At 38.3% G+C, this 26447-nt stretch overlaps 1 long non-coding RNA gene across 1 annotated transcript; it reads left to right on the forward strand.

Moving 5' to 3' along the window:
• The first annotated feature begins 276 nt into the window (after window positions 1–276).
• Window positions 277–2419, forward strand: LOC136293659 (uncharacterized). The gene is made up of 3 exons (XR_010722212.1): window positions 277–432; window positions 525–630; window positions 1126–2419. It is a non-coding gene; the product is annotated as an uncharacterized lncRNA (long non-coding RNA).
• Window positions 2420–26447: the final 24028 nt, after the last annotated feature.

Raw genomic sequence — 26447 nt, forward strand, 5'->3', positions numbered from 1 at the left:
TCACTAAGAATTAATTTGCCAAAAAATCAATCTAGGCTGTTCTTGTAGCAAACAAAAAGATATGTCTGAGCTAAGTTGCCCTAGATGAATCATAAAATATAACTTAATAGGCACATGCTTCTGTTTCATGGAAACTACAGGGGAGAGGAAAATTATGTGAGAATTTAAAGGTTCTTTAGTAATGATGAGTTCAATTGTATTTTGATAATGCAAAATCGAAGTTATAAAGAGGAAGCTACACAAAAAATTAACTTCTTTTTCTCTTTTGATTCCCCTTCTTTTCTTATTTTATGTGTATTTTAATAGGTTCCTGTAATGAGAGAGAGAATTTTTTGTGTGTTGCCCCTGACATGCAGATTTGTTTGTATTTATTTGTCTCCTGAAGCTAAATTCAGAGTTGCAAAAGCACTTCTGGCAGAATCTCTCCTCATGGTTGGTTCAAACTACCCAGACCAGGTGGTAATACTGCTGCGGTTTACAGGAGTGATGCAAAGAGACAATTGACCTTTATTTTCTGCCCTCAGATACCTGACCTATTCCAGGATTACAAAAGCTCGTGGTCCTCTTACATGACAGAGGTCAGAATTTACCAAGACGAGCATTAACTGCTACAGAGAACAAAACACTAAGGTAAGAAATGTGATGAGTAGAGTATGGAAAAATATCATATATCTGTTTTGTGATACTGAAGGGTGAATATTGGCTTGTTTTGTGCTTTGCATTATCCAGACACGATTTCTTCAGTCTGTCGCCAGCACAGCCTCTTGTCAGCTGTGCTGTCTGTCTTGCAGGCGCAGAAATGTCGTTTTTGCTTTCATCCCTTTTTTCCTGGCAATACAGTGGGGGCAAAAAAAATTGTTAATGTTAAAGAGAACATTGCTGCAAAACTCAACAGGGACAAAAGCAGGCAGGCATCTTAGAGTCATAGAATGGTTTGGGCTGGAAGGGACCTTTAAAGGCCATCTAGTCCAAAACCCTGCAGGGAGCAGGGACAACTTCAAGATCAGGTTGCTCAGAACCCCATCCAACCTGACCTTGAATGTCTCCAGGATGGGGCACCATCTTTCTGGGAAACCTGTTCCAATGCTTCACCACTCTCATTGTAAAATAATTTCTTCCTTATAGGTAGCCTGAATCCACCTTCTTTGAATTTAAACCCATGGGCCCTCGTCTTATTGCAACACATCCTCCTTGAACACCTGTTTAAAGCACTGAAATGCTGGAATAAGATCTCCCTGGAGCTGCACATTCTCCGGGCTGAACAAATCCAGCTCTCTCGATCTTTTCTATAGCAGAGGTGTCCCAGCCCTCTGATCATTTATCTGGCCCTCCACTGGACTTGCTCCAGCAGGTCCCTGTCTTTCTTGTGCCAAAAACCCCAGAGCTGGATGCAGCACTCCAAGTGGGGTCTCGTAAGAGTGGAGCAGAGGGACAGAATCCTCTCCCTCACCCTGCTGGCCACACTGTGATGCAGCCCAGGACATATTTGGCTTTCTGGGCTGCAAGTGCACATTGCCAACTCACGTCCAGCCTCTCCAAGACATCCACCAGCACCCCCAAGTCCTTCTCTGTGGGACTGTTCTTAATGATTTCTTCTCCCAAACTATACTCATTGTCCTGACCCAAGTGCAGCATCTTGCACATGGCTTTGTTGAACCTCATGAGGCTGAGGTCCTTCTGGATGGCATCCCATCATTTAGGCTTTCCCAAATCTTCTCCCTGTCCTCCATGTGCCTTTGCATAATTTCTGAGAGGATCCATTCCATGATCTTCCCAGGCACAGAGGGAAGGCTGACAGGTCGTTTCTGGGGTCCTCCTTTCTACCCTCTTTAATTATTGGTGCAGTGTTTACCTTTTTCTTGTCTATATAGAGTGATGTAGCTGCCCAGTAACATTAAAGCCAGTTAGTCTGTTGTGAGGTCACATTGATGGCAATACAGAGAAAGCCTGAAATTTGAACATGAGGTTCCAGCAGGCTTTTTGGAGATTCCTGACAGGGACAGATGTAGTAACCAGGAGGCTGAGTCATTCAAAAGTTACTTGAATTTCATGAACATCACTGAACTGCAAGAGACTCCATTCTACACAGGGAAGATTTCATTCCTAAATGCTATCAGCCTGTGTGGGGTTTTTTACACTTAATCTTGATAGATGCCAGCATGAGGGCAGACTGAAAAAATTTGATTTGAATAATAGAATTACTGTAACTGTGAAATTTTGGTCTTTCACCTGTTGTATTTTGTTACTGGATTAAGAAATTTTCCAGCAATAATCGTAAGAGCTCCTTGCTGTAGCCTTTCCCTTCTCTTTCCCCAGCGCACATTAATAGCACTGACAGTTGTCAGCGTCCCCTTTGTCATCAGTGCTGGAAGGCAAGAGGATGGACAGAGAAATGTGTTTATTTCACCAAAATAAAAGCTTGTGATGATCGTAACTCTAATGCCTCTGAACTGTAAGTCATTCCCCCTGAAATGTCAAATAATGTAAGCTGAACAGGGAGACAAACAACTTGGTCATAAAGAGAGGATATCTCTCCTTCAAAATAAAAGAGAGAACTAAGCCACCACAAACACATACACAAAAGAACACGAGTTACAGACATTGCTATTATAGCTAGAGCTTCCCAAAGGATTCCTTTTTTCACAGGATTTCTTTTTCACAATTAAAAATTTTGAACAAGATAGACATTTTCCTAGCAAATACAGTGGGCAAAGGAAGTCTGGAAAACATTCCATTTCTCTTTTTATAAATGTGTGAGAAAAATCACCTTATATGGAGAAGCAAATTTTCACTGTCAGTCTTTCAAGGACAAAAACATTTACTTACAGCTGTAGGTTGTAAACTATGACAGTAAAATTAGCTCCTGGGAAGATGAAGGTTCTCTTGTACTAATGTCCAGGTACACTGATGGTTTCATACTTTCAAAGATCTTAGGAAGGCCCCATATTTGACACATCGTGGCTATATAAAAAAATTACAGTTGCATATTAAAAATAATTCTGGGAAACATTGTACCAAATGTCTCTGGAATTCCAGGTCTCTGGTTGCTTATTGTTATATGTGAAGCTCTCATTTTGTTTCACGGACAAAGTGAGTGAATTTTTCTTATTTTAGCCATGAGTAAAATTGTTTTGATAAACCAGAAAAAGCTTGATACAATAAAGGCCAATATAAATCTATATCTACTTTTGGATAAGCTAAGCAAATTTGTTTTGCTAAATTGTTGTTTGGTATTTCTCGGGGTTCTACCATCATTGTTGTGATGCTGGTTTTGCAGTTTCTTGGCCTTTTTTTTTTTTTTTTTTTTTACACTGGGCACCTAGTGCTGTAAAGTATTTTCTATCTCTTTCAAATTGTGAAAGCTATTTAAGTTAAACAACAGTTCTGAAATGAGAAATTACATGGTCATGCATATGTCCACCCTGCATAAGCCCACAGAGTGAACTGCACAGTCTATTACCCCGGGCAAAGCAAATTGACAGCTTGTCTGGGGAGATTTCATTTGCTTCCCACTGGCTTGGCAAAGCCACCTAATGTCTGCCTGTAAGTGAGCGTGTAGATGTGTGCTGAACATGGCCTGGGACTCCTGCAGGCTGCAATCACTTGTCTGTGACACCAGGAGAGGTACTAGGAGCCAGAATTTCAGAAGAGCACTGTAGGGATGATACCCAGAGTGAAATGTGAGACTCTCTGTCTGTTTTACACATGAGAGTATTAGACATACCTTACACAAGTGAACCTTACTCATCAACAGACACAAATCCCACCAGGCATACGCTGGAAAGCTTGATAGGTGCAAATTGGAATGTGTGCCAGAGCCTTATTGTTTTACAATCTGCACAGATTTCATGCTGTTTGTTGTTGCTTTCAAATTTAAATATGGCCTGGATGGTATTTGGTGGGCTCTCTTCAATCTCTACTTTTATAATATTCAGACACGCAGGAAACAATTCATCTTTTCCAAGATTTAACTTGGAATTTAACTTGGTCTTTGTTGCATTTTTCCCTTTATAGTATTTTTTTTCCCAGAAGAAATCAGGCATAGATGCATTATAATCTATTTTTAAAGTTCTTCTCAAGACAATTCTGCAATCTATAATTTCATCTTGTATCTGAGATACTGTATTTTGAGTTCAGAAACTTTTATACAAAAAAAATGCAGTGTTTCAGTCCATTAGTTGCTCATTTTAGTTTGACTCAGCTTTAACTGGATTGAACATTGTACTAATGAGATAGATTGGAAATGGCCTTCAGTGGAATGAATGATTTGATGATCTCTACTAATTTGCTATAGGACAATGACCACATTAAGGAGATGCATTTTTTCTGGCCTAGAAAAGGCTTCAGGCTATGTACTAATGGGGGAGAGAAGAAAAAGGAACTGGCTCCTATGCTTTTTTGATAACCCTTGTCCAAATATGTTTCTAACACACACAAAGAGAATTCTTTACAACTACAAAGAGCACTTAATGTGCAGATTTACATTACATATATATATGTCTCAACTTTCTTTCCCTTGTCCAAACTGTTGCTCTCATTATAGCAGAACCTGCAGCTTACGTTTCATTTCAAACCACTGTTTGTAGAATTGAGTTTCAAATCATCTGAAGAGTCTTATCTCTCTGGCTCTGCAGTATTCAACAAGAAAAATTCTGCCTTGCTAGAAGGATGGATCAAATACATCCTTTTTTTCCCCTTTTCACCAGCAGTCAGATTAGAATGAAATGACCCTGATTAAAATGCCAGTAGTTCCCTATCAGCAATGAAGTTGCACCACCAATGAAAATAGCTAGCAGTAGGAGAAAACCTGGCAGGGACAGTGTTCAGCTATAACAAGAGAATTCCCAGTGGGTTTCCAGGCCAGCTTTCCCAAAGCAGGCATTCAGCAGTGAAGGCTTCCAGCAAGCTCCTTCCCAGACAGATTGCACCAGCAAGCCAAGCACAGGGGTCCCTCAAACAAACTGCTGTGGGGGTCACCAAGGAGGCATAAGAAAGGATGAGGCGTGGTCATCCTGAATTTAGAGCTAGTGTATTTGAAGATGTGACTTGCAAGAGTGCTGAAAAACTCTCCTGTGTGTTAAAACATACACGATTTCTAGTGGGAGTTGTTCACAGCCCAGAACATTATATTCAATAAAACCTGGCATGGGGTTGGAAGGAGAAGAAGATGCTATGAAGAGGGTATTTCAAAATTTCTATTGTTAACTAGTCTTTATATGAACATCAATTTGATCATTTTAAATTACATTTTCTGTGTGTGAATCATGAAGTGGCTTTTAGGTCAAGCTAATCAGAACAGTTAAAACCACCTTCTTGCTGTCCTACAGGGTCTCATTAACCTACAGAGAAGAGGAAACCTGCCACTTCTCACTGTGTTTCATTTAATTTCTGCTCAAGTAACCAGCCTATTTCCACTTGTCTAAGCTGTCACAAGAAAAAAAATTGAGCCTGAAACATTAGGTTTATAAATATTCAATGTGACATGGTTCTTTTTTTTTCCTTTTGATACATAAGGCGGTGTCACAAGGAAGTCCCATCTTATCTCCAGAACTGACCAATAGAGAAGGAGTCAGGATACCACCATCTACCAATATTTTGGAGCTCAACATCCCCTAGTGCCTAAACTGGGTCTCACACTGAACAGGTAGTGTTCAATGTTGGCCTTTTTTCGCCATCAGCTGAAATCTGTACCACTTACTTTCACTGACTAACCTGGCTTTCAGAAGAGGAGGCTGTATTTCATTAAGCAGTTGGAGCATTTAAAGTACTAATCTTTACTAATTACAGATATTTAAATGCTAGGTATTTAAATCAAGCTTATCACAGAGAGATAACGACTGACCTTACAGGCAAAAGACTTTAAATCAAAAAATTTGTCCATTCCTGAGATAGGCAGGACTTATCATCTTCCTTGAAAGCCTTGCTCTCTCCACTGTCTCCAAACACAACCCAGCAAATGGCTCATACCAAATGCCTGACTTCCAGATGGCTGAAGTAGATGAGACAAATCCCACCTTTAACGAGCTAGTGCCTACCTGGTCCCACCCCTGCTTATCAGATACTCCAAGAGTTCACTTAAAAGGCATTTCACTGGCTCTTCCCTCTTTTACTGGCAAATTACAGTTTGAGTCACAACTGGACGCATCAAAAATGGGCTTCTGTGACCTCATTTTAGCTTGTCTCTTCTCATTTCAATATTAAATAAATAAGCAAGAAGCACTTTTTTTCAGCCTGTCTTCACAGACTCCAAAAGCTGCAAGTTTGACTAGGGCTGAATGGATTATTCACAACAGGCATGTTTGCTACTTGGAAGGGGATTGTTTGAGTTCTATTCATCAGAACAACAGTGAGACGAGAGTCCAAATGTGCTCACTGTGGGTGCCTGTAATACCTTTATCCATATGCATTGCTATAGTATTTTGTCACATGGACCCTTCATGTCAAGTGTGAAACATCTCGCACCCACTAATTAAGGCATTGTAGGAACATTTTCTCATCTGATAACTTTTTCCTCTGTTATCAACTTAAACATTTAAAGGCAAATCATCCTTTGCCATCTTCTTGTAAATGCACAGTAGTATATAAAAAGCAGCATATTTGAAGTCTGTAAACTTTCATACTTATTTAGTATTTCTGTTGAAGTAAATGACTCCACTGGCCATTTTGAAAAAATGAGCTCTTGTGGCTAATTTCAGTTTACTGTTTCTCACCAGTTTTACTGAAGTTGGACTATCATTTAAAAATAATGTTATTTTTTTCTTTTTTTTTAATAATAGATTAGTAATAGAAAACACTGCTGGAACTAAAGCAAATAAATTCTTTCCTTTTTTTAATAATATCCCACATTAAAGTTTCTTCTTACTTTATTGCTCCTGTATGTTCCCCCAGTTGTGATATAAAAACCCAGGGTGACAGATATACAGAAACAAGTGACTTTTCTCCATGGCTTCATGGAAGTTCTTATGTGAATGGTTCAAAAGTATTGCAAGGTAAATGATGCAAGACAGAGGAAGGCTGGACAGTCTGGAGAGATCTCCAAAATCTCCCCTGTTTATTTTAAAGGACTAGCTGTACTGTTTGTCTTTCTGAGGTGTCATTAGTAGGTCCTTGGAGGGAGCAGGTACATCCCAGTTCCCAAGGCAATTGTGCTGCCATGAGCATGTCTTCATGCTACCTTCCCATCTGAAATGCATGAGAAATTTAGACATAGGCACACAGACTATTTCTCCATGCTGCGGGCAAGGCCCTGTGCTCTCAGCAGCTTCTTTAGCAAAAGGACACTGTAGGCTGGTGTGCGTGCTTGGATCAAGGCCCAGTCTCAGATGGCAGTTTAGTATAAATTATTTTAACCTTGATCAGAAGCAGCAGACAGACTCACGTGGTCACCTAGCTCCTCGTCCTGCTGGCACACAGCTGCTCTCCGTGCGGTGCCATCCAGACACACGTTCAGTGTCTGGCTGCACAGCAAACCCTGGGGAACACTTACACAGACTTTGAGTGCTGAATTTTGTCCCGAGGAGTTTCTTTTAAAGTAGGTGAAAATTAATGAAGATTAAAATGTCGTACTGGTGTGGGAACACGTCCTGGTTCCATCACAGTCACACAGTGACACAGGCTTGTCCATTTCTGTGCGTTTGAGAAGATGGGAAATGGTGTAAGAGGCAAGGGTGACCTCAGAGTGAAGCCAGAAAAAGGTATTTAATATTCCTGCAGTCTGTCTAGCAAAATATCTTATCCTAAGACTGCTGCAAAGTAAACTGAGAATAATGTGCTTAATAAAAATAATTTTATTTTCATGAAATATATTTCTGTGATGAATAGGATCCCTTTAACCTTTTATGGGTTTGTTCATGTGTTTGGTAGTTTTGTTGGTTTGGTTTGTTTGTTTTTTTGTCTGTTTGGGGTTTTTGTTTGTTTGTTTTTGTTTGGGTTTTTTCTAGTTTGTTTTTCTTGTAAAAATTTTGGCTGGATGGGAGAGAAGGAGGAGATGCCCCCCTGCCTTATCGTGGCTGCTGCTGCTTTCTGGGTTGGGGAATGGTAGACCCTAGGGTAAGACACTGTGACCCTTGGTATGACAAAGTCTTAAGCCTGGAAAAGACCTTCAAGATCAAGTCCAGCTCTTAACCCAGCACCACCACATCACCATCAAACCGTGTCCTCAAGTGCACACATTTTATGAATAGTTCCAGCAATGGTGATTCTACCCCTTCCCTGGGCAGCCTGCTCCAATGCCTGGCCACCCTTTCAGTGAAGAAATATTTCCTAATCTCTAATCTAAACCTCCTCTGGTGCAACTGGAGGCCATTTCCTCTTGTCCTGTGTCTTGCAACCTGCTAGAAGGGCCCTTGCTACAACCCCCTCTTCAGAGAGCTGTAGAGAGTGACAAGATCTCAAAAGCCCCAGATTCTCTAATTGCACCAGATTTTCACAGAATACAATCTGGAGCTGGCACAGATTTGCACATTGCATTTGGATAATTGTAAACATTGTTTTAGAATACTCAAGAATTATTTTTATAAGCATCTTTCACGTGTCTATGCAAGGGAAAAATATTCAGGCGTCTGGAAAGACAGTGAATTGAAAGAAACAAGTAGGTATCTTCATGTGCCAAACCTGCATCATGCCTATAATTGAAAATATTTCTAGTGTGTTAGGGTTAAAGAAACTGAATTTACCCCTCTGCAAAGGCTAGCTTAAGGTTCATGCATTATTTAAGTCACACTTATATCCTATTTTAAGGTTTTAGGTGAGATTTAAATGACTTATCAGCTTTAAGCTGAATTTTCCCTTTAGAGAAGCAATCTATAAGCAAAGAGTAAATCACAGATACATTAATTTATTTGGTACACAACTTCAGTAAGAAAAAAGACATTTTATGTTTTATGACTTGAACCACCTAGAAAGCACTGAAAAAAGCCCAGTGCATCATTGAGATGCCATCTCTGCTCCTAAGGATGAAGGTAATGCTCTGTGACACTAATGTATCCTTGTGCCATCTGCTTTTTCAGTCAATAACACTCAAAGATGTTCCTTTCAGAATTCATCCATTTTAAATGTTTAAATTTTCTGTGGGAAGTATATAGATCATGGAGTTCTTTTTATATGTGTTTTCATTTATGTTGCCTTTATGTGTTTTAAAATCAAAAAGGACAAGACTGTATATTAACAAGCAAGAATTTAGTTGTACAAAGTTCTTAAAATAAGCTTTTCTGTTTTATGAGCTATTGCTGATACAGAGATACAAATCCTCTAGGAGGAATGTATGGTATTCAGTAAGTTTGTCTGTACATTTAAAAGATCTGAAAGGGGGAAAGAAATACTCAATATTTCTTTTTCAATTAAACTTCATAATGAAGTAAAAACTCACGATGGGCTGACAAACATAATCATGAGTTTCATGATTTTTAGGTCTGGGAAGCTGATGTGTAAACTGTAACCTAGCACTGAACAGAGCTGTTCAAACACACAACTGTGGGTGTCAGCTCAAATCACATCCAAAAGTCATCTGGGGAAAGAGGAGGAGCACTAAAGAGTTATTCAGGGATATGTTAACTTCTCAGTCACAAAACCTGAATGTCCTCATATCAAATCTTACCTGCCAATTCTCCTTGGAGATTAAGAGATCCACCAGCTCTTTATGGATGTAGCCATATAACCTGTAGTACTAGGGGTAATGTTTTGTCTGCCCCTGCCTGAGGACAGGTAAGGTCTTTTCTCACAAATCTAAATCTATTTCCTTAGCAAAGCCTTTGTCACCATCACTTTATGTTGCTGGAGGTTCCTCTGCTTGCTGATACAAACACTGACACCAGTTCAGCCATGGAAGAATTCAGTGGTTCTCCACAGGGAAACGTTATGCTAGCAGTCTATTAAGACCTATATAGTGAAAATCAACTTTTGTAAATGCTCCTGATAGTTTGACCAGACAGTTATTAATCAGTATTTTTTATTATTAAGTATTTATTAATAAAGGTAGGTGTGCCAAAGCAACAGTGAGCCTAAGGAAATCTTCTGTGCACAAATTTTAATGTATGACAGGGAATGCAACTCATGGAAGAAATTGAAAGAGACGCCAGAGGAGTTACTGTGTAATGTGAACAGACAGAGCAAAAGGGCTACATGACAATCCATGGAGAGAAAGAGAACTGTCAGACAAAATATAAAGGTGGAGCAATCACAGTGCTTGGGATTGGGTTTAACTCCATCAGTGCCATGCTGGGGTGAGTTCCAGGATTTATTATACAGTTTGCATTCATCTTCCTGTATGTGCAAAATTGCTGCATCCCAGATAATTGTGGTCAGAGGCAGACCTCCTCTCCAGGCTTCTCTAACATAGGCAGTATAGTCACACACAAGCCAAGGATTAAAGCAGATAAAGGGCAGGGAAAATTTGAGAATACGTATTTTGCCAGTTCCTTCAGAAGACAGATTAAGAATTCATGAGAAAGTAATGTTTGACATTGCACTCCATTTCTGCACTGGTCAGTACTCACAAGCTGTATTCAAAGGTCTTGTTGAGATTCATCAATGCAAAGAGCAAGTTAATAAAAAATAGATCCTGGGTTTCTTGTTCTCATGTGTAGCTGATGTTCTGGCAGATCTTTCTCAAACTATGATGTGAACTGGCAAGTGGGCTGTCAAGAATGAGATGAAAGAGCATGACAGAGACTCCAGAGTACGGTAATAGTATTCTAATCCCAGCCACACTTACACTGCTATTTTATTTATTATTTGTTACATACCTGGGGTATGCTTAACACATTGCAAGACTAAAGGAAAGATATTTCTCTTGTGCCTTAATGCACTTTGCAGTCAAACACACAGCTGTATCTTTTGTAAAAGCAGGGAGGCAATCTTCCATATTTCTGGGACACGAGCCCTTCAGAAGTAGGAATTCTAGTAATTCAAGAAATTCTACCTGCAGCTTCTGTGAGATTCACTGAATAAAATGTTTCAATTAGATTGTTTTTCATGTGAAGATAGGGTTGTTATCTTTTTATTTTCCCCAGAAAGATCACTTTAGATTTTTCACACGAATGCCATTAATGAGAGATACTTCAACATCCCACTCACACCTCTGGAAATTTGTATCCCTTGTCTGACCTACAGAGATGGGATGCAATTGATGTTTCAGATGTGCTTTATAACTTGTTTCTCTCTGAAATGTTATAACCATAATGAGACCTGTTAAATCATGATTTTCAGATCATAGCAAGCCCTTTCTTGAAAGAAATTGGGAGTTTTATTTATTTATTTAGTAACATTCTTACTAATTAACAAAGGTGGGCCAGACAGATCAGATTCTTAAATAAGGCTATTTTATTACCCTAATTCTGCTAAGGTTACTTAGAAAAGGAACACTTCATGTTTTCAATGAGTTGTGTGCCTTGAATTACAGCATTTTATAATCCTCTATATTATTGTTGCTCCAAAGTTGTAATTTTCCTGTGTATTTGCTAATAGACCTGTGAACTAAGGCAAAAACAGTCCTCTGCTAAATCACACCTTTCCCAAGTGATTATCTGACTGGAATCATTCCCAGGGGCTGAAATAACCACAGGCATGACACACACATTCTCTGTCGATGGACAAATCAAATCCAGACTACAGAACTGACCTGGGGGATAGCATGTATAACCTAGTCCATTTAAATTACCAATAGATGTATTTATAACTGTGTGTATGGATGAATAGATTATTTCTAACTTTTTACTCCCAGCAATTGGGTTTTTATATAAATATAGATGGACAACTGCTACATGAGTAATATAAATTGGCTGAAGTCAAGGTCAAGGGTGACAAGGCATATATACTAATGGAATAATTTTGCTATTTTCAACCTCTTGGTTATCTTTTTTCAGCTATCAGGTTAGAAAAAGCCTCTTCTTTTAGCTTCTCCAGACAGACTGAGAAGATCGTCATATTTACCATGAATATTAAAGACTTCTGCAAGACAAGCCTGGAGGTTAAGGCAATGAAGAGAGTTTGCTGTCCTGCTGACCAAAGCCTAAATGCTGCCTGGCTCAGAACTGCAAGGATTTCATAAGGCCTGTGGTCTCTTTAAAATTTATCATTGCAAAAATAGCACAAAAATATCTACCAACTCTTTATTCACAAATCTGATTTGAGTTTAATAAAAAGGGAATCATCCAATGGTGATGTAATTTGAGTGGAACATGTGGAACTATACATAATTTTATCTTGGTTCATTTGCACCATTCCTTGCACCTGAATGTGTATTGTGGTTTTTACATAAAACAGTAAAAGTAATTAACGCCATGGTATTGGCCTAAGAAAATGAGGTCTGCCTGTTTTGTTTGAGCAACATCTTTGTGAACTGGTACAGATAAACAGGAAGGGAAACAAAGATAAAGCACAAAATAATCCAAGATAAAGTAGAAAATGTTCATATAAAAAGACTTTAAAGAAAACTGAGGACAGAGAACCTTTGGTGCTGCCAGAAAGCATCTCACAATTGGAAGAGGAGAATCCCAAATTTTGGTGTAACTTAATTACTGTCCTGTTCCAGGAAGCATGACTTTTTCACTGTTCTTAATAAATAAACATGATAGCACAAAGGAATAATTTGATTGATGTTTCCTAATCAAATTTGTATGAAGATTCCAAATATGACTGACTGGTTCAAAAGTGGACGTTGAGGAATATTTGTTCAACAAATCTTAATTTCTAGTTCTCCAGAACTTTTATGCTGATTTTTTTTTTCCCCAAAGACAATTATAAATTCATTCCTTAGTGTCTTGGAGGCAGGCAGGTCAATATTGCATATTTATATTAAAGCCTCAACTGAGAATATAGTTACATTTCCCAATCCTGTTATAACATGCTAATAGTTGGGATCTAATTAAATAGTTCCCTAGATGCACTAAGTTAAGCATTAAAACAACTAGTGTGACATAAATCATTTAACAACCTTTATAAATGCATTTCCCCCTTACACTTCCACGTGTCTCTGCCTTGCTTTTACTCAGAATCATCTGATTAAGTTCCAGGAAATTCAGAGCCCAGCCATGCATTCTGGGTTCAGAACATACAGATGGCTGAACCTAGAGATTTGATGAGGATTGAGTGGCAATTTGCTTATTATCCCTGGTTGCAGCTGTGGTGAGCAGGTAAATGCAAGCAGGAAGAGCAGGATGGGAGTCTCAGGGTGCTTGTGCACAACAAAACTCAGGTCAAACAATACACCCATACCCCTTTAACACACAAATTCTCTTTGATCGTTTTATTATAGTGGTGTGTCGATATTACTTCATTATGTCTTGGTAATTTTTCATTCTTGGCATGCATGGCACGGTATCCACTCTGTAATGCAACCCCTCTTCTGTATTTGGGGGACAGCCAGGCCTTGATGGAAGTGGGACTATCTTACCATCTTTGGCCAGGGAGGTGATGATGTGTGAAATGGTGTCCTTTACTGCAGGACATAATGCTCTGGCACTGGGCTGCCTTGGAAGGGAGGGAGCCTGGAGTGGGAAAGCTTCTTCCCTTTAAGTGAAGGAATTAAGCTGCAGTTTTTCTGCTCAGGTTGGTTACTGGATGCCATCCAGGACTTCTGCTTCACCAGGGCTGAAATGTTAAATTCTTCCCTTCTGGAGGGGATTTATTTTGAAAGGTTTTCCTTGCAAGTTCTGTTCTATAGTCCTGCAATTCCTCACTTGTGATGTTCTCAAAACCTGGTCTGAAGGTAATATTTTACCTAGGAATATGATTTATCTTAAAATGTAAAAAGATAGAAAACTCTTGGGGGGCAGCAGGGTCTTAATAGAGCTCTGTGACAATTATTGACATTGTTGCCCCATGAAGATGAAGGAGCAACTTCAAATGCAGCACACACTGTTCTTTGATGGAAACGCTACTGTATTCAAGTCACTCCTAAGCAGCTGAACAGTACCTGGAAGCTCAACTCTGACTTTAAGTAACCCACTGGGTATCTGAGGAGGCTGGTAGCCCTGATTTTCTGATGAATAACTCAACTTAGTTTTACTGACCACATTATGATTACAAAACTCATGACAGCAGTGCATAGCACCCATTGCAATTAATTTAGTTAGATGTTAATGAAAGCTATGTTTCAATGCTGTTAGCCATTTGCCATAATATGAAGAAATGTAACATGTAATGTAATGACATTACTCAACCAAAGAGCACTTCTCCTGTCCTGTAATTACTGAATCACAGAATCAACTAGGCTGGAAAAGACCTTTTAGATCATCGAGCCCAACCAAATGTTCAGTTTCATTCCCAGATGCACAGACCTGTGCAGGTGAGCAGTCATGTGCACAATAAAACAAGAATTATTTTTGGAACATTATTCAAAATTAAATGTAATATTTATCTGGCTTTTCTGCTTCTCAGAGTGCTGTAGGAACGATGAGTAGGCATTCTTAATCCCTTACCACATACTGGAAGAAAGATAGTTTTTGGCATAAGCATAAGTTAGAAAAGTGTCTCTGTCAAACTCTCTCCAGTATGCCTAGGTCTGTTCCTACGCTAAGTAAATTCATAGCTTTGGGAAGACAGGTTTAAGTCTGTGAAGTAAATTTAAGAATTTAATCTAGAATTGGGTTTGTTGGGTTGTTTGTTTGTTTGTTTGTTTGTTTGTTTGTTGGGATTTTGTTTTTTAAATTATGAAAAAAGAATGGTATTGATAGTCTGCTATTAGTACAGATGCTGGCATGAAACAGCTGGTAACTGCACTGAGTTTATGCAGCTATGGTATGTCAGACAGTCTTGTTATACCCTTCTAGATTTTTACCAGTTGTGCTGATGTTGTGTTAGAGCATTCTTCTATTGTATTGGGCTTTTGCTTTTAGAGACCCAGTAATAAAACAGCTTGCCTGACATAGCAGAATTTATTTTCTGAGTTTGGTTACTCATGGTCTGCACTACTTTCCTGACAACCACAGTAACATTCTCTTTAACTTGACTGTTACTATTTCCCTTGCACAAAGCAAACTATAATGAAATTACATTTAGAGAATGGATTTGCAGGTGGAATTCCCTGGTTTCTAATAGGTAACCAAAGGCATATGAGTCCATTGAGCTAAGAAAGAATATTCTGGGAAGTATCTGTTATGACTACGCAATATGGTGACTTGATGATTTATTGTGGATGGAGGCAGATCATGTGCCACAGCTGCTTTTGATCCCAGCCATTTTATTTAGGGACTTTCATACTGCTCTTAAAAGGCTGAGGCCAAGAGCAAATTTCATGTCCCGTTCTCCACAAGAAATTTATCCAACCAAATTGATTGGAATGCATTCCCTCTGACACTGCACTCAAAAAGCAAACTATTACTTTGGAAAATAGCTTTTTTAGAAAAAATATATTTTGGAAAAGAACTTTTCTGGTCAGCTTTTCTGTACAGGCAAACCCATCTGATGAGGTTATTGCCATATAGTAACACTCTGGTTTTGATGGGAAGCAATTTCCTTGCTGCTGATCAAGCAATGCTTTGCAAAAAAACTCCTTGCATGTACCTTTATATGGCAGGTGATGTTGAAGGGGCACCTTTATAAAAATAAATTTTTACTATTAATTGTTACATTTTCTGTGCAGAAGGAATGCAGTGGTTACTAGCTTTGATCATGACGCTCAAAAACACAAGGGAACCATACCAGTCTACACATGTATTAAGGGTTGTGTGACAATTTGTCACTAGATAAATTACAGTTTTATAATGAACAAAATACATTTTTCATACTATGAAGGATGCTTGGAAGTTTTTAGAGGAAAATTTATCACCATATCAAGTAGCAGACAAAGCAGAAGAGGAGAGCCTATCAAATGAAGCAAGACTGAACTCCATTATGTAAGGTGCCTAAAATCTCTTCTCTATCTGACATAGTGAGGAAAATGATTCGACTTTTTTGATTGACCTTTTTCTCACTGAAGTTGTAAGACTTTTCTAGGTATAAAAGGAAAATTCGATGAAATTCATGGAAAGCAGCCAACCTATTATTTAATATTCCACATGACTGGATAATATTATTGATGGATAATGTGCAATTTGTTGGAATATAGTAAGGAAACTCATGCATATTTTTTCCACTCATATGTGCAATTTGCTGTGTAAATTCATTTTCTTCATTTTTATTATTTTTCCTGTATATGGAAGAATAAATAGAAATTAAAGGAGATAGCATGAGGTACAACTCTTTTCTGTAGGATTATATTTCTCTTTTCGAATTTTGTAGAACTCTTTCAAAAATATGTTGGGAAACTACTGTTGAACTAGAGGGCACACTAATGGATTCACAATAGCATCTTCAATGTAGAAAACTGATAAATAATGTTCCCAAAACCTAACTCTGTTATACCTTAGAGGTTTCTGAAATCAATTTTCAAATAAAGAAAAACTCATAAATCTTGTAATTTTTGTAAGAAAGAATTTATAGCATACTCTCTTTAGTTGTTGTAGACTTTTGGACATAACAAGTCCTGAGAAAAATCTTTGTCTCTCAAAAGAAGTGAAACTAATTTCTTTGTCTATGTTATGGAACTGCTAATTTTTGTTGAACATTTGTTTGAAAGTTACTTATTCTATTATTCTCTGCCCACTAGCGCTTCTGTTACTTTTATTAAAATATAAACAAAAGAAGTTACTTTAATATGACTACATAGCTCTAATTTGTCTTTGTCATTTCTACTCTGTGCAAGTTTCCCTGGATCTAAGTTTATAACCCGATTTTTCTATTTGGTTTTCAAGATGTGAGAGCATTTCTAAGGCACATTTTTCCATTATTTGCCATAGCAGATTTTACAGCTGCTGTCTCACAAGCTTTGCTGCAGTGACACACAGCTTTAGAAGGGCACTGAGACCCTACCAACTTGCAAAGTCTGATGAATATTTTCATACTGACTTGGTAAATAAGTCACAACCTTTGTGAATTGCCTGAGGGCACAAAGCAATTCAAGGGAAGAGTCATTTAGAGAACTCATCTTTCCAGACTCCTGTTCTCTTTTCACTAGTTAACAAGGGTCTTTTTGTAATCACAGTAAAATGCTTTCTAAAAGTGAGGAAGGATCACTCTGTACATGCTGTGTTCATAAAGTCTTGTTTAAGCATATGCTATTGACCAGTGGCAGAGACAGTATAACTGAACTAACTGGATCTCTGATTTGACATGACCATCAGTTTTTACATTTAGGCAAGAGACCTCATATTCCTCCTCAGGCTGGTGGACGTAAAATATTATTTCATTAATATAATTAATATGCATTCATTGGATATAGGGAGGATCTGCACTTAACCTAGTTCTCAGGAGGCCTGGCAAGACCATGTTGAGCTGTATGAACAACCACCTCCTACATCCCTGACAAATGTCTTTGGGAAAACCGGGTAGGAGAGTAAGGGAGGCTGGAGGAGGTCAATATTACTTTTTGAAACTTTCAAGAGCAAGCTACAAGAGCTCTCTCAGTTTCAGTCTTGCATCTCTTCTGTCATGGTCTGAAGTCACACAAGTGTAATTTAGATTAGACTGGAAATGTGGAAACAATTTGGCCAGTGATGCATAAGGAACAGAAACCAGTCCTCCCTTTCTGATTCTCTTCTGTCAAGACAGAGAATAAAGAGCAAATCATCTCTACTTCTCTTATTAAAATATGGTTCCTAATATTCAAAGGGAAGTAATCCATAGATTACAAAGGCACTGTTAAGACATAGGTAATTTAGAGGGTGGCAAAATGTCTCATGTAAGGCTAGTGGAAATGCAATACAACAAGGGATTTGTTGAAAAACAGAGAAGTATTAAGTAGACTTTTTTCAGGTGTTCTTTTCACACACTGCAACTGTGTGCTACAATAACATAAAATTGCTGTCATTAATAGTATGGACCTATTTTGCCTGCAGAATTAGGCTCAGCAGGATGGATCATTATTAAATTGCAGAAAACATTAAAATCAACTCTGGGTATTGAGGTAGCTAACTTGGATAAAGTTTTAGAACCATGACACATTTTTGAAGATAATGTAACACTGGAAAGTAAAGTACCCAGAGCAGACGTGGCAGAAGAAATTGAAGTCTGTCCTTTAGTTATCAAAACAAACAAACAAACAAAAACAAAAACAAAAACACAAAAACCAACCACAAAAACAAAAAACCAACAAAAACATACAAAATCCCCAAAACAAACAAAACAAAACAAACAAATAAACAACCCAGCCAGTCACTGAGACTGTTATGAAAATGCTGTCAAATCAATTAAAGCTGCTTTTCCCATTTTTCTTTTCATGCTGGTTGAAGCCCAAACAAAAGACTTGTGATATCCCAGCCCAATTTCTTTTTGACTTTCTGTAACTTGCAGGAAAGTAGGTGAGTGAACATCCCATTTTCACATTATTTTACCACAAGTCTAGAATTGGAAGGTCTATGTTTGCAGGGCTGTCAAACTGACACCAGTGCGCACACCCAGTATGTTCTTGCGGTCAGTGCTGCTGGTGGACCTGGCACTCAGATCTATTGTCAATCTGCCCTTACTCTGATGCAGTGCATGGGAGAAACAAGATGCCTTGGGTTCTTCCTCTGAGCTGCCAACATCCATCCCCACACAGCCAGGATTTGTGCACAGCTCGACTTCACCCAGCCTATGGCAAGAGAAAAGTGTTTTGTGCCAGGTTGTGAGAATGCTCTGCCTGTCTTTAGTAACTGCTCATGATGCCCCAAGAGATGGCATTGCCATGGGAGTCACAATGATGATTTCTTACTAGATTTGGTAAATCTCACATGGATGCAAAGAAATTATACTGATGTCATCACCTGAGTAAACAAACATGGAATTTCACTGAACTGAGAAAGAGGTTCTGTATTTTTATTGGAATAAAGGATGATAGATGAGAAAAGTAGAGGCATCCAAGAGGCAGATATATGTCAATGCAGAAGACTCTAATAGAAGAGAATAGCACACTGTGCTCAAATTCGTGGTAATTCTTTTTTGTGAAAAGCAAATATTATTATTCTCAGGATTAGAACATATTTTCCCAAACTGAACTTTTAGGGAATTTCATTTCTTTGATGTCACTGTCTATTTTTATTTCATGATTACCCAAAAAGCCATGATTAAACCCTAGGCAGAAGGAGGATAGGGAGCAAAGAAAGGGTCTGAAAACTGGTCGGATTAGGTAACGTGTGGAGCAAGTTTGTTGAGTGAATATTTGTTTCACTCCAGTCTTGCTGATGTTGGCGGGGAACAGCGACACTTCTTCTCTCCCAGGGCAGTCAGTGCATGTTCTGCAGCTGCAGCCAGAGGGTTGGCTCCCAAGGAGCTTTGTAATACCAAGAGCAGGTATTACAAACTCTGCCAGGTTACAAATACTGCTTTCTCAGACAATGAGAAAAAAAATTGTGAGAGATCTTCACAGATATTTCTTACCCATAAACTCACCTTCTCCCCTCCTTCAAAGAGAGAAGCAAGGTTCATTTTTCCTTAATGCATTGTATAGTGAGGGTTGAAACCTGCAGGTGGAAGGCATAGTGCTGTTATTATTACTTACTCTTATAAAAGGCAACACAGGGATTGCCATCAGTGAATCTGTCTCTCAGAGTTAGGTTTGAAATTTGCAGTCCTCAGCTATCTGGGTAGGTTTAAGGAATAATTTCTGTTATTTGTAATATATGAAGCAATAAAATGCTACTAAGAATGATTAATAGCCAAAGTGAAGCTCAGACATTTCATTGATCTCAAAAGCCATTTATTGCAAGTACATGAAAGCAAAAGATATTATTGCTATTATACAACAAACTATAAAATCAGAAAGGAGAAAAATGCATCTTTTTCTTCTTGCAGATGATGAAAAGGTGTTCTGCACTTTTACTCTCTGCTGGATTTTCCATTGGAAACACATGCTGGAGGCACGAATGGATCAATAACATCACAGAGCTTTAAATACTGATTAAATGATCAAGGACAGATACATTTGAGGATAAGCTAAAAAACTGTTCACAGAAGCAGCTGGTGCAGGGCAGAAATGACCGCACTGGACAATGAGGGTTTTGTGTGCAGATACGTTTGAATTTTTCTGCCTGGAATTCTGCGCTTGTTATATAACCTCTCTTGATTAATTGGGCCCCTGTGCCAGGTTGTCGGCTGCAGCTGAGGTATGTCTGGCACAGCCAAGGGGAGCTGGCACACCAGCCTGCTGCTGGGTTTTACCCTGTTCCACCCCGAGCCTAGGACAGAATAAGCCATAGGAATACTTGATGGACTGGATGTTCCTGTGTTGGTTCTGTACCACCTGAAGGCTCTTCTTCACACCAGACAAAATGTCCAGTCCTTTGGCTTCACACTGGTCAAAGCAGTCCTACAGAAATTCTGACTTCAAGAGAACATTCCTGGAGGCCACATCCTCTGGTCATGAGCAGACAGCCTTTTGCACAAGGTAAGAAAAAACCCATTCTGCTGGTCATGTGCCACTCTGACAACTACTGATGTCTGGGGGACCTAGAAGACATCAGGTGCATTAGGACAACTGGAATTTGTTATACAGAATAGGCAAGTGATTCTAGTTTTGTATTTTCAGGTCCCAAGTGGAAGAGGTCGTTCAGGGTATTCAGAGAGAAATCATGGTGAGAAGTTTTCCCCTTATTCTATGCATTAGTAAGGAGTGACCAGAATTAGGGAAGACTAACTAGGGAAGGCTGCATGCAGGTGAACTTTTTGTTGTTAGTTTAACCATTTTTCCTGGCTATGCTCCTACAAATAATAAGGGTTTATTTCAAGAAGTTTAATTTGGATAATTTACCTGTCCTTGTGAGGCAGGTAAAAATTGGGGTGTATTGCCTCTAAGAGACAGGTAATTGGCTCTCTCCTGCCTCTTGAAAGGTGTGTTCATGCAGACACCAATGCAGAGACCAAAAATTTCATGAAATCAGTGAAATCCTATGCAATACTGGGTGGAAGCACTACCTTGTACGATTTCTGCTTCTCCCTGTGTGCTAAGAGACTTTTTTTATTGGATATTCTTCTACCTAACTGCTCGCTATACACAATCTTTCCCTTTTTTTCTCTTTAATGTAAATCAACCATCTTTACTAAGAATGAAAATTCAATAACATGTTATAGATTCAGATGAATCAATAGCTCTAATGGTTTGGAAGAGAGTTTTTCCCAGTTGATTAATTTGGATTATCAAATTCTGGAGACATAGACTGCAGTTCATGGATTTTATGATGCCCAAGATGGCTTTGCCTTCATCCAAGAGGTAACTGACGATACCTAATTAATGACAAATGTTTCAAACACATACTTGCTGTAGCTACTATAGTCTTTTAGCTGAACTCAGCAATTTATCTTTCTTCCTGGCTCATTAAACTCCATTTTGAGCTCCACTAATATACAGCTAATGATCATGTCTTTAAGACTATTTGCAAATCAGTCACCTCTGCCCTGGAATTAGTTCTTAAAAAGTCTAAAAATCTACAATTGTGTAAAACAGAGTTAATATCAATCCTTCAGGGCCTGTATCATTTGAAGGTTGAGGGGATATTTTCTCCTTTATCCTGATGAGATCTCTTGGTAAGAGGAGCTCTTCTGGCAAAATCTTCTCTCCTCCTGCTAATCTGCATGTGCAATGTACAAAATTCAGTCTCAACTATGTTTTCAGGTTGTATTTATAAATTCTATGGCTAAAATCTGCATATCAACTGCTTCTCCCCAGAGGAGCATTTCCCAGTGCTAAGGAGCCCCCAGTGGGACAACACATAGATATTACTAATGTATCCATCAGCAAATTATCTAGGCAGCAGTCACAAAATTAAGATTTGGTAGTAAAAATATTTGATTTTTTTCACTGCAGTAGCTGAGTTGAGAAGTTAGAAAAGAGTCTTAATTTAGGGTGACTGGAAATAGAAGTGTTGGGGTTTTCCTCAGAATGAAAAAAGGGCGCTCAGCTGAATGTGGCATCAGGGTTCAAACCCAAAGCAGGCCTGCATAAAGGACTGCTTCTTCCATCTGCCAGGAGCATACTCTACTCACAACATTTGAAAGCTATCTTAGCAGAGGTCACCCTTACCAAATGCCCTTTTCCTCTTCAGTTGTGGCTATGTGAAAAACAAAAGTCTCTCTGGAACTATTTTGGAAATTAAATTTGCATTTTTAATAGCATCAGTGTGGCTCCTGCTGTGTTCTTCAACAAACATTTTTTGATACCCTGTATGAGATTTGCCTCAGTTTGTATGTAAAAAACCTCTGCTCTTCTGAGGTCAAGTGACTTTACTGGATGATCTGTACCTTTGAAAGTTTCTCTGACTATCTTTGTTACCTATTGAAGGGCTTGGCAGAAAGATCGCATTCAGCATTGTGATCTGAAATTGATTGGGATCAGACTCATTCTAATCAGCTCTGGCACAAAGTAGCATAACATAGGGCTCTCTGCCAAGAACAGTCTGATCTCTGCTCCTGAGTGCTTCACAGTGAAGTGCCGCAGCCCTGGGCTTCCATGGAGAGCAGTATTTTTCCTGGGGTAAGAATGGAGAACAGGTTGCTGGATTAGCAATGCTTTTATTTTGGAGGGCCTGTAAGGAATTTGGAGAACAGCACCTGGTATGCTCCCTGGAGATTTGTGTTGTTTTGTCTTGCACAGGTGGAATTTCTTAATGGCTTCCCAATTCAGCGTCAGAAAGAAAGAACAGCATTGACCCAAGTGTGAAACACAGTAGCTAAATCCTCACTGGAGACAAGTAGTCACAGCAAATCAAAAAAATTAAGTTGTAAATATTGTGTGTTACCTCTGTCCCTAGTAGAAAATGTTATCTATATTCTAGTTTGTCTTCTGTTTTATTGAGAAAGATTTCCAGGACAGCCATGGTCGTGTCTTTGCGGAAAGGAGACACTGGTGGATTGCGTATCAGCTGTTGGGGACACCAACTGATTGTTTTGGAGACATCAGGTCTTCAGGCTGGGCTTTTCCTGCTGGCTTATTAACTTCAAGAAGAATTTAAACAATTCAGTTTGATTCACTGCCCCATAGATGGGAGACTACTTTGTCCTGTTAATGTTATCCTTTTCCTTTTGAGCAGCTGAAAATGATCTCATAAATCTCCAGAGGAAAGCTTAAGGAAATAACCAAATGTCAAGAATATAAGCAATCTCAGAGTTAGAATGTGGCATGCACTTAGTTAATTTTTGTGTTTCTTCCATATGAATCTAAGTCTTAGTTAATCATTATGAGATGTTTCTCTGAAGGATGGTTGGTACTATGCTATATCTTATTTTCCAATGTGAATTTGCCACAGGCACCATATTAGACTTTATTAGGCATATTTTCTTTTAAAATTATCTTCTGTGCAACTTTTTATTGTATTTTCAAATGAACACCACTAAAATGAATTAAAAGAGCAAGGGGACCAAGAGGTGTTATAAAGAAAATATTGTGTTATGAAGACAATATTATGATGTCAAAACTAAAGCAGTTCAGAATCAATTGCAGAATGTTTTGCAATTATTGTAAAAATTTGGCTTTCCAGCTTTATGGCTTAAATTTCTATTTGGTATGAGACTCCTGAGTAACGCTGGAAGTTATTTTCATGATGCCTCACTTTACCATGCGAAACAAGCACAGTGGATTCTACATTGCAATACAAGCTTATTGTAAGATACTGAGATAAAGGAAGTCATGTAACACTTCAGAGTGATAACAATAGGAAGAATCCCATTATCAGTCTTTCCATGTGTGTAAACACACACATGTATATTTCTGGATAAGTACTGCCTATGACAAACCTAATAATCTAATTGAATTAATGAGACAACAACTCGGAAATGCCCAAATATCAGACTTAGCACTGGATTCACTTTGGGCACATACCTCCTAATTTTCCAATGGTGAAAAAAAAGGTGTGTTTGCATATTGGATGATTACTAGGTTATTTGCCTATCATAATAGACAAATTAAAGTATTAATGTATTAATTATTATATTGTATTATTATAAATTATAAAATTATATTTATCGTTATTTGGATACAAATGAAAACAATTCCAGTCTTTGATCTTGCATATCAATGAGTTCTCTTCAAAGGAAATTATGCCATGACAGCTCTGTTTTGACTTCAATTTGGGTCAAATATGTTCTTTATTTCTGCTGTCTATCTCTGCACTTCAGCTGGTAGAGGAGGGTATTATCCAACTGCAACAGCATAGGATATTTAAAAATGACAAAGTGGAGATGCCTTAATGCAAAACACACTATTCTAAAGTAGCTCCTGATGGGAGCTATCTATGCCTGGAGTGCCACCTAGTAGAGTTCATGTGAAAAGAATACAGGAATTGTAGATGCTGCTGCAGCTCATTTGAAAATGTATTAGATGGCTGAAAGATGTCCTGAGAAGGAGAAGGGTCAAGAATCTTTTTATCATCTTTCATATGAAAACAAATGAAACTACTATTCAAAGATGCAGTGAAATCAAAGTCTTTAGAGAGTGGACATGTGAGAAATTCTGAAGATTTAAAAAGGCACATACCTAAAGAAATACATCAAGGGAAGAGATAGAAGAGGAAAAGATCAGATCTCCTAAGCACCTGAGGAAATTATGAAATTAAGTTTTATCAGTATTATAAATACAATGAAAGTGTAGTGCAGTAGAAAAGCAATCATGACCAGAATGGGGATTTATGAAAGTGCACTGTTAGGAAAAGATGAAAACAAAGTCAAAGGCAACAGAACAGATGTATACATAAAGTGGTAATCAGTAAGGAAATTGAACTGAGATTAGAAAATAAAAGACAATGTTGGGGCAAAAGTGAATGAATGTAAGTAAAGGCTGGAAATTTAAAAGTTCCTAACATGTAGGAGCAGGGGGAGTTTGATTATTTCTTTGAAAAGAATGATGTTACAGGTGTCTATAATGACTGAAGACTGCTTCATGACTCTGAAGTTAACTCTTTTACCATTCAACTCCATGAAAAGAGTGGCCTCCATATGAGTTTCCCTTCCATATGAGTAAGCAGCCTATGCATGTAATTTTCTGATCACCTTCATGAATGCATGGCTAACTCAGCCTGATTGCCTTTGTAAGATTCTGAAGTACCTGGAATACAAACTAATCTACCACTTCAGGCAAGTAGAGTTACGCTCCTTTATGAGTCATAGCTGTAATGGGGCCGGTTTAAAAATTGTAGCTCCTTACCTTTGAATTCTTTCAGGTTTTTCAGTAGCAGCAACACAATTTGCCTTTTATTGCAATGCTTTCTCACTGCTGCTACAAAGGTAGCAGCAGTTGGCAACTGGCAGAAAGCTTGTCTCTGTCTTGAAATCCAAATAACTGCTAAAGGAAGAATGGTACTTTCATAGACTGTGAAAGTATTAAAACCCATGGCAATAAAGAGATCTCTGATTAACAAAACCCAAACAATTGAAAAGGATACAAATCACACACACAACCCCCACCCCCCAATTCTCTATGCACCAATCCTTCAGTTCTCTCAGTTTCACCCAAACTAAATTAAAATGAGAACCTTCAGGCAAATTGCCATTAAATGAAAACTCTTAAAAGGAGAATGTACAATCTAATTATAGTGTAACAAATGTGTACCTTTCATCTACAAGTCTGGTACTCCAAATTATAATAGTCAATTATGATTATATAATCTATTAAAAAGAATAACCAAAGTGCTATAATGAAAAGGAAAAACCTACAAAAGAACGTAAAAAACATCTCCAGTGGCTCAAAGTGGCATAACAGTAGTACTCTATACAATTTCCTTTCCCATGTAGCCTGTATTTAGGCTCTGTTGCAGAGACAAGGGTGCTGGCAGTCGGTTCCTGAACTGTCAGGAACGCATTCTCTATGGCCAGTGCCCACTGGATTAATTTTTATAACCCATGAATGCAGCTACCTGGAAGTAAAAGGCATGCAGATCATAACTGTGATCAATAAATCACAGTTAAAAGAAGTACTTCCTTTTATTTTGCAGGTCATTCATATATTTGCAAAAAAATCCTTCCTTCCTCCTTCCCTCCCTCCCTCCCTCCCAATTTTTTAATTACGTAATGACACAATTAGAAAAAATACTGCAAAGTGTTAAAGCATGATCAAGGTTATGGAATACTTTCTATTCTACACAAATGAACAACTACACCAGGGCCTTTTGACCTGAAAAAATGAAATTAGGGGAGATATGAAAACTCTACAGTATCATAAATGTTAGAAAGACGACAAATAAAGAATCTATCCACCACCTTTTTAAGTACGAGAAGTTAGGGCACTCTAATGAAACAAAGAATTTACTTTATGTGTGGGTCAGCGGAGGAATTTTGTAATAGGATATGGTAGATAGTAAACCTATTCAGACTCGAAAAGTGAATGAACAAATTCATTTAAAAAAATAATCCAGTGTCTCTTGAACCAGAAGACACTACCACTGCCTCAGGGACTATCTGAACTGTGATGCTCTGGAGGCTCTGGGAACATCGTATGTTACTACCTCATT

Source organism: Chamaea fasciata, unplaced genomic scaffold (genome assembly GCF_029207755.1).
Source record: "Chamaea fasciata isolate MVZ Bird 193981 ecotype frontalis unplaced genomic scaffold, bChaFas1.0.hap1 SCAF_9, whole genome shotgun sequence".
Classification (NCBI taxonomy): Eukaryota; Metazoa; Chordata; class Aves; order Passeriformes; family Sylviidae; genus Chamaea; species Chamaea fasciata.